The 8,390-nt window shown below is 34.0% G+C and overlaps 1 long non-coding RNA gene across 1 annotated transcript; it reads left to right on the forward strand.

Moving 5' to 3' along the window:
* Positions 1-2,079: 2,079 nt before the first annotated feature.
* LOC147384688 (uncharacterized) lies at positions 2,080-7,784 on the forward strand. The gene is made up of 3 exons (XR_015172904.1): positions 2,080-5,968; positions 6,067-6,170; positions 7,521-7,784. It is a non-coding gene; the product is annotated as an uncharacterized LOC147384688 (long non-coding RNA).
* Positions 7,785-8,390: the final 606 nt, after the last annotated feature.

The raw sequence follows: 8,390 nt of genomic DNA on the forward strand, positions 1-8,390 counted from the left end.
ACCAACAAAGGATCAAGACATCCAATATCTTTCTCTAATCCTATTAAAATTTCTTCTAATAAAAACAAAAAACCAAAAAAAATTGGCACTCCTTGCCCTCATCCTTCTAAAAGTCACCCCACTTAGAAAAGCAAAGAATATCGAATGGGTCCATTTGGTGATCGATCTCTTTCTGAATCCATTCATAACATACCATGACAATACTTTATGAATGGCTTCAGTAACTGGTCCATTCGATTTTTTAAGTGGGATGTCTTGTGGGGTGGGCATTGAGTGAATCTAAAAGAAATATCCTAAAAGAGCTCATATAGAGAGGATAGGGTTGGTGGTTGTCTCCCTTTTACTCTTCCCCTCTCTCCATGTGCTCTCCTCTATCTCTCCTAAAATCATTCACTTGGTGTATGGATTTTAAATGGCGAGGAAAAACTTTGGAAAAAAACAAGAAAGAGACAAGAAAAAAATCATGACAAAACGATATATATATATGGATCATGGTCCGTAGGCAAGATTGCCATATAGGATAAAACGTTATGTAGAATGTTGTCTATGGATCTTAACCCTATATATATAATATTAAAAATGAATTCATGGTGTAATGCATATATAATAGATTTATTCTAAGTTTCTAATATATTTTGGAGCGAACACTATACTTAATTATATATTTAATGATAATAGAAAAAGCCTAACCATCAATTTATCTTTTGAGCAAAACAACACACTTAAACAATGACATAAACTATAACATAAACCATTATCATCAAATCCTACATTAAACAATGAACCAAAGCACCAACAACCATAAGAACATTGAAATTAACCATAAACCTAGAAAAATGGATAACTTTATTTCTTTTCTTTTCTTTAATTACATGCTTAAAATGTAATAGTCATGTTTAAAACATTAAACATTTTTTTTAAGTCAGTTTATTTTACTGTTTTAATCATTAGAGGTACGAAACGCGTTTTCAAAGAGACTTTTTAAAAAAAGACGGAATTTTTTATTACTATACTCTCTCCTGTGGTACTTTTTTTTTTTTTTTTTCTCCTTGGTGGCTAAGGCCATGGTGTTTTCAAATTTGGATTCAAATATTCAGGTCCTCACTTTGCATATCCTTATTTATTGTGTTATAAACAAAAATTGGTGTGGAAATATAATCTCTAAAATAAATGTTTACCACTGCTGCCCATATTTGTGATTGTAACTAATAACTGTAGACAATAAACTCATCCTTAAAAAGTATGTAAAAAATTATAACATTGATTCTTAAACAACAGTTCTTATATAACACTAAGGAAGGGATATACTTGTTATGCATGTGCTGGTAGGATAGAAATTCTTCAAAACGGTGGGCCCTTGCTTTACATTTCATTCTTTTTTAATAGAATTTTGAAAGATTATATTATATTTTATTATAGATAGATTATTTCAAATGTTTATACAAGGATACTTAAGCTATTTTTGAATTCGGTGACCATTGCCCAGAAGTGTCAATGGTTCGGGTTTGGATGAGATTTGGGATATTTTGGGGCCAATTTGATATACCAAAAAAAAAACTGATCTAATCTTAAATTGACCCTATACTTATTGAATTAGATCCCTGTTAGATGTCAACATTTGAATCCAAAATTTGATGATAATTGGATCAGGTCCAAACCATATATATATATGGGGACGGTTCGAGGGACGTTTCAAAAAATAGATGAGAAACTGATGTTTCTTGGCCGTTAGATGGACTGAAATCGACGGTGCACATGCTTTCTCACGTCAGTTCGGTTATTAATAACGGAGTTTCGAAATTTGCAAATACATCCCTCACAATTTACAATTTTCGAACGGACGTCTCCTTCTCTCTTTTCTATTCGACAGATGAGACTGAACTCTCGTTCTCTCTCTCTCTTCGTCTCCATCGAAATACTGAGAGCCATCGTAGAGATCATCAGCTGCTCGCTCACTCGCTCGCTCTCTCTCTCTCTCTCTCTCTCTCTCTCTCTCGAGTCTCGACAGAAAACCAAACCCCGAAAACCCTGTTTTCATCTTCGTCTCCATTGAAAACCCCGACTGAACTCCCTCTCTCTCTCTCTCTCTCTCTCTCTCTCTCTCTCTCTCTCTCTCGACTCGACAGAAAACCCAACACATTCATCTCGACAGAAAACCCTTCGTCTCATACCGAAAACCCAGATTTGGTGGGAACCTTTCAACAGAAAATTCGAAAAATTGAAGGGGATAACTCAGAGAAACCGGTCGATAGACTTCGATCTCTTTCTCGTTCGATTGACCGATTGGAACCCAAAAAACCTGTACAATTTTGGAACTCGCACAGGTGACTTATCGATCCCAAATTTCTATTAGATATGATTGTTCTTGTTATATAACCGAAATGGTGATTCTAAAATGTTTTTGAATTAAGAATCTCAATGGGTCTGAATTAGATTGTAAAATATCAGTGTTTTTGTATGTTTCTGCTCTGTTTTTAGAACTAATTTGATGAATGGTGTGTGTTTCTTTGTTTATTCTTTGTTCACTTTCTCTTAAACTAATGTGATTGAATCATGTTTGTAACTATTGCAATTCATGGTGTTGGGGGTGTCCTCTCTAATAGCTTTAACTCTTATTCCGTTGGTTGTTAGTGTTATGGTTCTTGATGTGTTTGCCCTCTAGGTACATTGGCTACATAGTTTAAATGTTTGAAAATTGAGTTTTAAAATCTATAAGATAATCGGGTTTTTTGACTCATCCTTGTTTACTCGAGCCCGGACAGTCTTTAGCCCATAATGCTAAAAAAGAAATTGGAAGCATTGCTTGCTTGTAATACTTGAAATAAAAGAAATAAAAGAATAATGAATTATTCAACCTTACATAATACTTGAAAGGCTCCCAAATTGCCCATTCTTTTCTAGATAATTAAATACTTATTTTAAAAAATAAAAGAATGAATAATTCACCCTTACTAATACATTACAAGCCATTATTAAACAAAGTACAACACCATCCGGACTTATTAGGTCCATAATCCAAAGTTTTCTCTAAAGATTCCAAGTGTTGTCCAATCATTCACGTATAGATCCCATAAACTCGCATTCTTTGATAGATTTGATGTGTGGTGATTTTGCCTCACGAAGTCTCCTTTCTTTTGAAAGTAGTTTTGCAAACCTACAAGATTGGAAAAATAAAGATTACAATTATAAATCAGATGCAAAAGGCATGGTTTAAAAAATATCCCTTTTGCCATTGCAACATTATTGCTACAATCTTATACATTATTTGGTATATAATACGTGTATGATGACCATTTTATTGTTTATAACTTTCATTTATAAGGCGTTCAATTCCGAAGTTAAAGTTTTGGAACTTTTATTTTATTTTAAATATGAATGTCATTTCGCTTCAAATTCATTTTTTTTTTTTTTGAACTCTTATTTTTAATGTTATTTGACATATCGAGGGATTCCAACGTTTATATCTTTATATAATGAAAATTGATTAATTGATGTCATAACATGGGATTTTAGATAGGTTTTATGAGTAGAATATGGATAAAAGTGTCTTGAGATGGAATTGTTGTTGTTGTAGAAATAATTATAATGTACTTGTTATTACAAATGAATTCTTCTGAATTTGAAAATATAAGTTTTCGTCTCTTATCAGTTGTAAAAATCCATCATGGATACTATCGATGTTGAAACTTTTGGTGACATGCCTATTGATGATATTGTGGGATCTTCGACAATGGAAGTAGATGGGGGTGAACATATTGAATGTCAGAGCCCAAACAAAGACGTCGAAATTTTAACACCGTATGTAGGGATGCTTTTTTATTCTAGTATGGAAGCTCAAAAATATTATGAAGATTACGGACGTCGGAATGGATTTTGGATTCGTATTCGAGATAATACGAAATCACGACGAGGTTCAAATGAGATGACTGGGATAACATTTGTTTGTTCACATCAAGGTAAATACACATCAAAGATGGAAAAAACTGAGGCAACAGTTGGGAACGAGATTGTAAAAAAGATAAGTATGAGTACTTCAACTATTAAATGTGGATGTGAGGCGGCAATGCGAGTTATACATGATGTATATAGTGCCCGATGGAAAGTGACGGTCTTCAGAGACAACCATAATCATAAGGTCGTTACACCAGGGAGGAGAATGAGTATGAGGTCAAATAGAAACATGCCAAGAACGGCTAAAAATTTAGTTGAAGCATTCCAAAGAGAAAATCTATCAGTTGGTAAAGTTTCATCAATCCTTGGTGGTGATACGATTGGTTTCGATAATAGGGATTGTTATAATCATTTGAGAAATGTTAGACAAAAGCAGTTAGAAGGGGGAGATGCACAGTCAGTGCTCATGTACTTCAAACGAAAACAACTTGAAAACCTGTAATTTTTTTATGCAATACAGTGTGATGACGATGGGAGGGCAACTAACTTTTTTTGGGTTGATGCTAGGTCACGAATGGCATATCAATCTTTTGGGGATGTGGTGACATTCGATACAACTTATCGTACAAACAAGTATGATATGCCATTCGTCCCTTTTACTGGAGTAAACCACCACTGGCAATCTATACAATTTGGGGGTGCACTTCTACAAGATGAAACTGAGGTGACCTTCGTATAGTTGTTTGAGACCTGGTTAGAAGCAATGGGAGGACGACATCCAAAATCAATAATCACCGATCAAGATTTGACAATGAGGAATGCGATTGTCAAAATTTTTCCAAACACGCGTCATCGTCTTTGTATATGGCACATCGAGAAGAAGTTCGTCGAGAAGTTACCACATGTATACTTTAAGAAGTTTGAATTCAAGAATAAAATACAAAAGTGTATTTGGTCGACATACACCGAGGACGATTTTGAGAAGGGTGGAAAGCTGTGATCGAGGAAAATGATTTGGAACAGAATGAATGGCTACAACAGTTGTTTCAAATACAGGAGTCGTGGGTACCTGTTTATAATCGTAATATTTTTTTTACCGGTATGAATACTACAGACCGTAGTGAAAGCATTAATTCTTTTTTTGATGGGTTTGTTACTTCGAGATCAAATCTTAAGAATTTGTTACTAAGCATGAGCAAGCTTTGAAGAAGAATATAAATGACGAGAGGAAAGAAGATTTTCATTCAGAGCACAGATTTCGATGTGTCAAAGATAACGAATTACTTCTAAAGAATGCTGCAAATGTGTAACCAGAAATTTGTTTGAAAAATTCAATGATGAATGGGTGAATGTGATGAATTATAAAATTGAAGAAGAAAGAGTAACAGATGTGGGTATCGATCGTATATTGTGAAAATTAAGTTTGATGCGCCCGAGGAGTTTGTGGTTGAGTTTAATTTGGAAACATACAAGGGTACGTGTCAATGTAAGAAATTTGAATTTATGGGAATTCTTTATCGACATTTTTTAAAAGTTTTTCATCGTCATGACATTGATTTTATACCTTCTCACTTTATTTTGGGAAGATGGACAAAAGAAGCTAATCGTAGTTTCAGAGTGAAAGATTCACTTATAATGGGTGATGAGAAAGAACAGTCTGAACCAATGAGACTTGAATACCTGTGTCAATACGGTACCAAATTAGCATGTATGGCCGCATCTTCAATCGAGGGATTTAAATTATTATGGGATAATTACGATGAAATGTGTAAAAAACTTAGTGAACTTGCACCTCATGTAATGTCAGATCCTACAATTGATTCAGGTGGAAAGTTTACGAATGATGAAGCTCAATTGTCCCAAGTATTACTCTTAAATCCCAATATCTCTCATACGAAGGGTAGGAAGAAAGATGAAAAGGGAAAAGAAAAGATTCTCAATCCTGGTAGATTGAAGAGCAGTATTGAATTAGCCCAACAGAAGAAAAAAAGGAAATGTGCATTATGTCTAAAGTTTGGCCATGACAAACGAATTTGTCCTGAAAATCCTAATAAAAAGAAGATTGGATCTACCCAAGGTAAATAATTTCATATTTATCGTATGAATTATAATTTCAGTGAGATGTTAATTATAATTTGAGTTGAACATCACATGCCTGTTTTTTCCTTTTTTCAGATGACGTAGGGGAACATCATGCATGGACGGATGAATTACAACAACCTTTCGAATAAGAAGGTTCTATTAAAGCATTGATCATAGTTCAATATTTTTTGTTTAAGGTACTTCCTATTGAAATTCTTCACCTAGATCTATTTTTAGCTTTAATGATGAAACATATATTTCTTGTAGTGTTGTTGATTCCCACTAAACCATCATTTTATTGAGCTTACCTTGATAGCTTGTGAATATCATACAAATGACATTATGTTTTTCAAAATGGGTAAGCGAATAAAAGTAAAATCATGGAAGTAATCCTCCAATGGGTAATTTTGATAAAAATAAATAAATACCAAAATCGATATATACATTTTGATAAATATTTGTAAAACCAAATGTCCCACCACCTGACATTAGATTTTGATGGCCCAATTGTTTCAAATTAAATTGGTTGGGCAGTTGGTACAAGAGTATTCAAATGAAAGAAAGCCTTGCAAACTGGTGGACCACTAAACCTAGCTGATACCAACATTCCACCACACTCAACCCATTTCCTCATCCCATATCCCCATCTTCATTCTATGATTTCTAACCATTTTGAGAATCAGTAGGTATGAAGTTTGGTTCACCCCTAATAATTTTCTTTCACAACACCCAAGAAGACAAATCAACATCCCTGCTAACTTTGAACTCATTTATTGTTTTAATCAGTCATTTTGGGGGTCCAAAATTATACAAAGAAAATGTTGGTAGGCAATGGGCTGTGGTACACTGTTCTTGGAAAAAGGGCAACATAATTTGCCACATTATAACATAGAATATGGGGACCAATATTTTGTAAATGGGTCACTCTGCAGTGTATATTGTATATTGATGAAGTGTGTCTTGTATTTTGATACAAGGAGCTTGCACTTTGCAGTGTGGTCAAAAGTTCAAATATTTTATGTTTTTGCAATGAGGCTTGATTTTCTGTCTTACAACAGTATTTCATTTATGTTTTTTAATTTCTTTCACCTCCTTGAGGATTTTCAATGTAGTAGGGTAATGTCAAGCTGGTATGACCTTAGTAATAGTATACTCGAAATTTTCCCATAGATATCAAATCATTTAGGTGACTGGTGTTAGATATCTTCTTTGTTCTGGTCAGACATACATGTACTGACACCCATGCAGCTGACCCCAAATTTTTGGGGACAAGTCTTTGATTATGATGAAGACGACACCCGTGGATACAAATGGTGAATCTTGTCTTTAGGATTTTAAGATTGATATAGTATATAGCATCTGAACTGCAAGTTCATTATTCTCTACACCTCCCTCTTTTCTCACCAACTCTTGCAAATACTTTTTTTGGCTTAATTAGTTCTTTTTTTTTTCTGTGTATTTCTGTTTATTTAGTTCACAAATTTTTCTAGAGTCCCACCAGTTAGATTTTACTAACTGTGGGTCTAATGCTTACTGCCCATTTGCAGAGGAAGCATTAAAGGATGATGGCGGCATCATATTAGTTTAGTGATTGATCAGTGTCTGGGTTTGGTCTTCTTGCAAGAGGAAGTGATATGTGAAGGAGGATTTTGTATCCTTTACCAGATTCGAACTAAAAGATGAGAGTTTTGCAACAGCACACCATGAGCATCAAATAGCTTGGTGTGGCCTTGGTCCTCGTTTTCTGAGGCAGAGAAGTATTAATGCAAATTCTTTATGATTGGTTTGTGCTATTTTGATACCCTGGGATGGCCTTAATGAATCGATCTTATTTCTAATGTAATATTTATTATAGGCTCAATTTGTTGTGCTAGGGAAATTATATTTTGGAATACTATTTTTTGTGATTCACAAGAAATGCATTTTCTTTCATGAAAAAAAAAACTTATTAGTCTAAATGTCAGACTATAAAATTTTAAAAAAGATGCATTTTTCTCGGGGGATTGTAAAGTCTCTTTTCTCTTTAAATTTCCTAGTCTTGCTCTACTACATAATGAGAGACTGATTGGATCCTGATGTCAGGCTTAATTAAGCAATTCAATGTCACATATGATATGTGGGCTCCTTCACAAATATACTTGTCTTGGTCCTTTCATGTGAAGTCAAAATCTTGCTCATGTTAGGTACGTGAAAATGACCACTTTTAGATCTTGTAAAGCCAAATTTTATTACAAAAGAAGATTATAAGATAAACCCTTCTAGCTTTTTTGGGGTGGGACAACATGTAAGCTTATCAAATTAAGTTTTAAGCAAACTTTGGACTCTTCATTACAAGTTGGCATGATAGTTACCTTATCGTCCATAGGCTCCCAAATCCTATATAAAAAGAAAATGAGGAAATAACATTTATGAGATTT

This window comes from Akebia trifoliata, chromosome 15 (assembly GCF_017979445.1).
Source record: "Akebia trifoliata isolate Shusen 1 chromosome 15, ASM1797944v1, whole genome shotgun sequence".
Lineage (NCBI taxonomy): Eukaryota > Viridiplantae > Streptophyta > Magnoliopsida > Ranunculales > Lardizabalaceae > Akebia > Akebia trifoliata.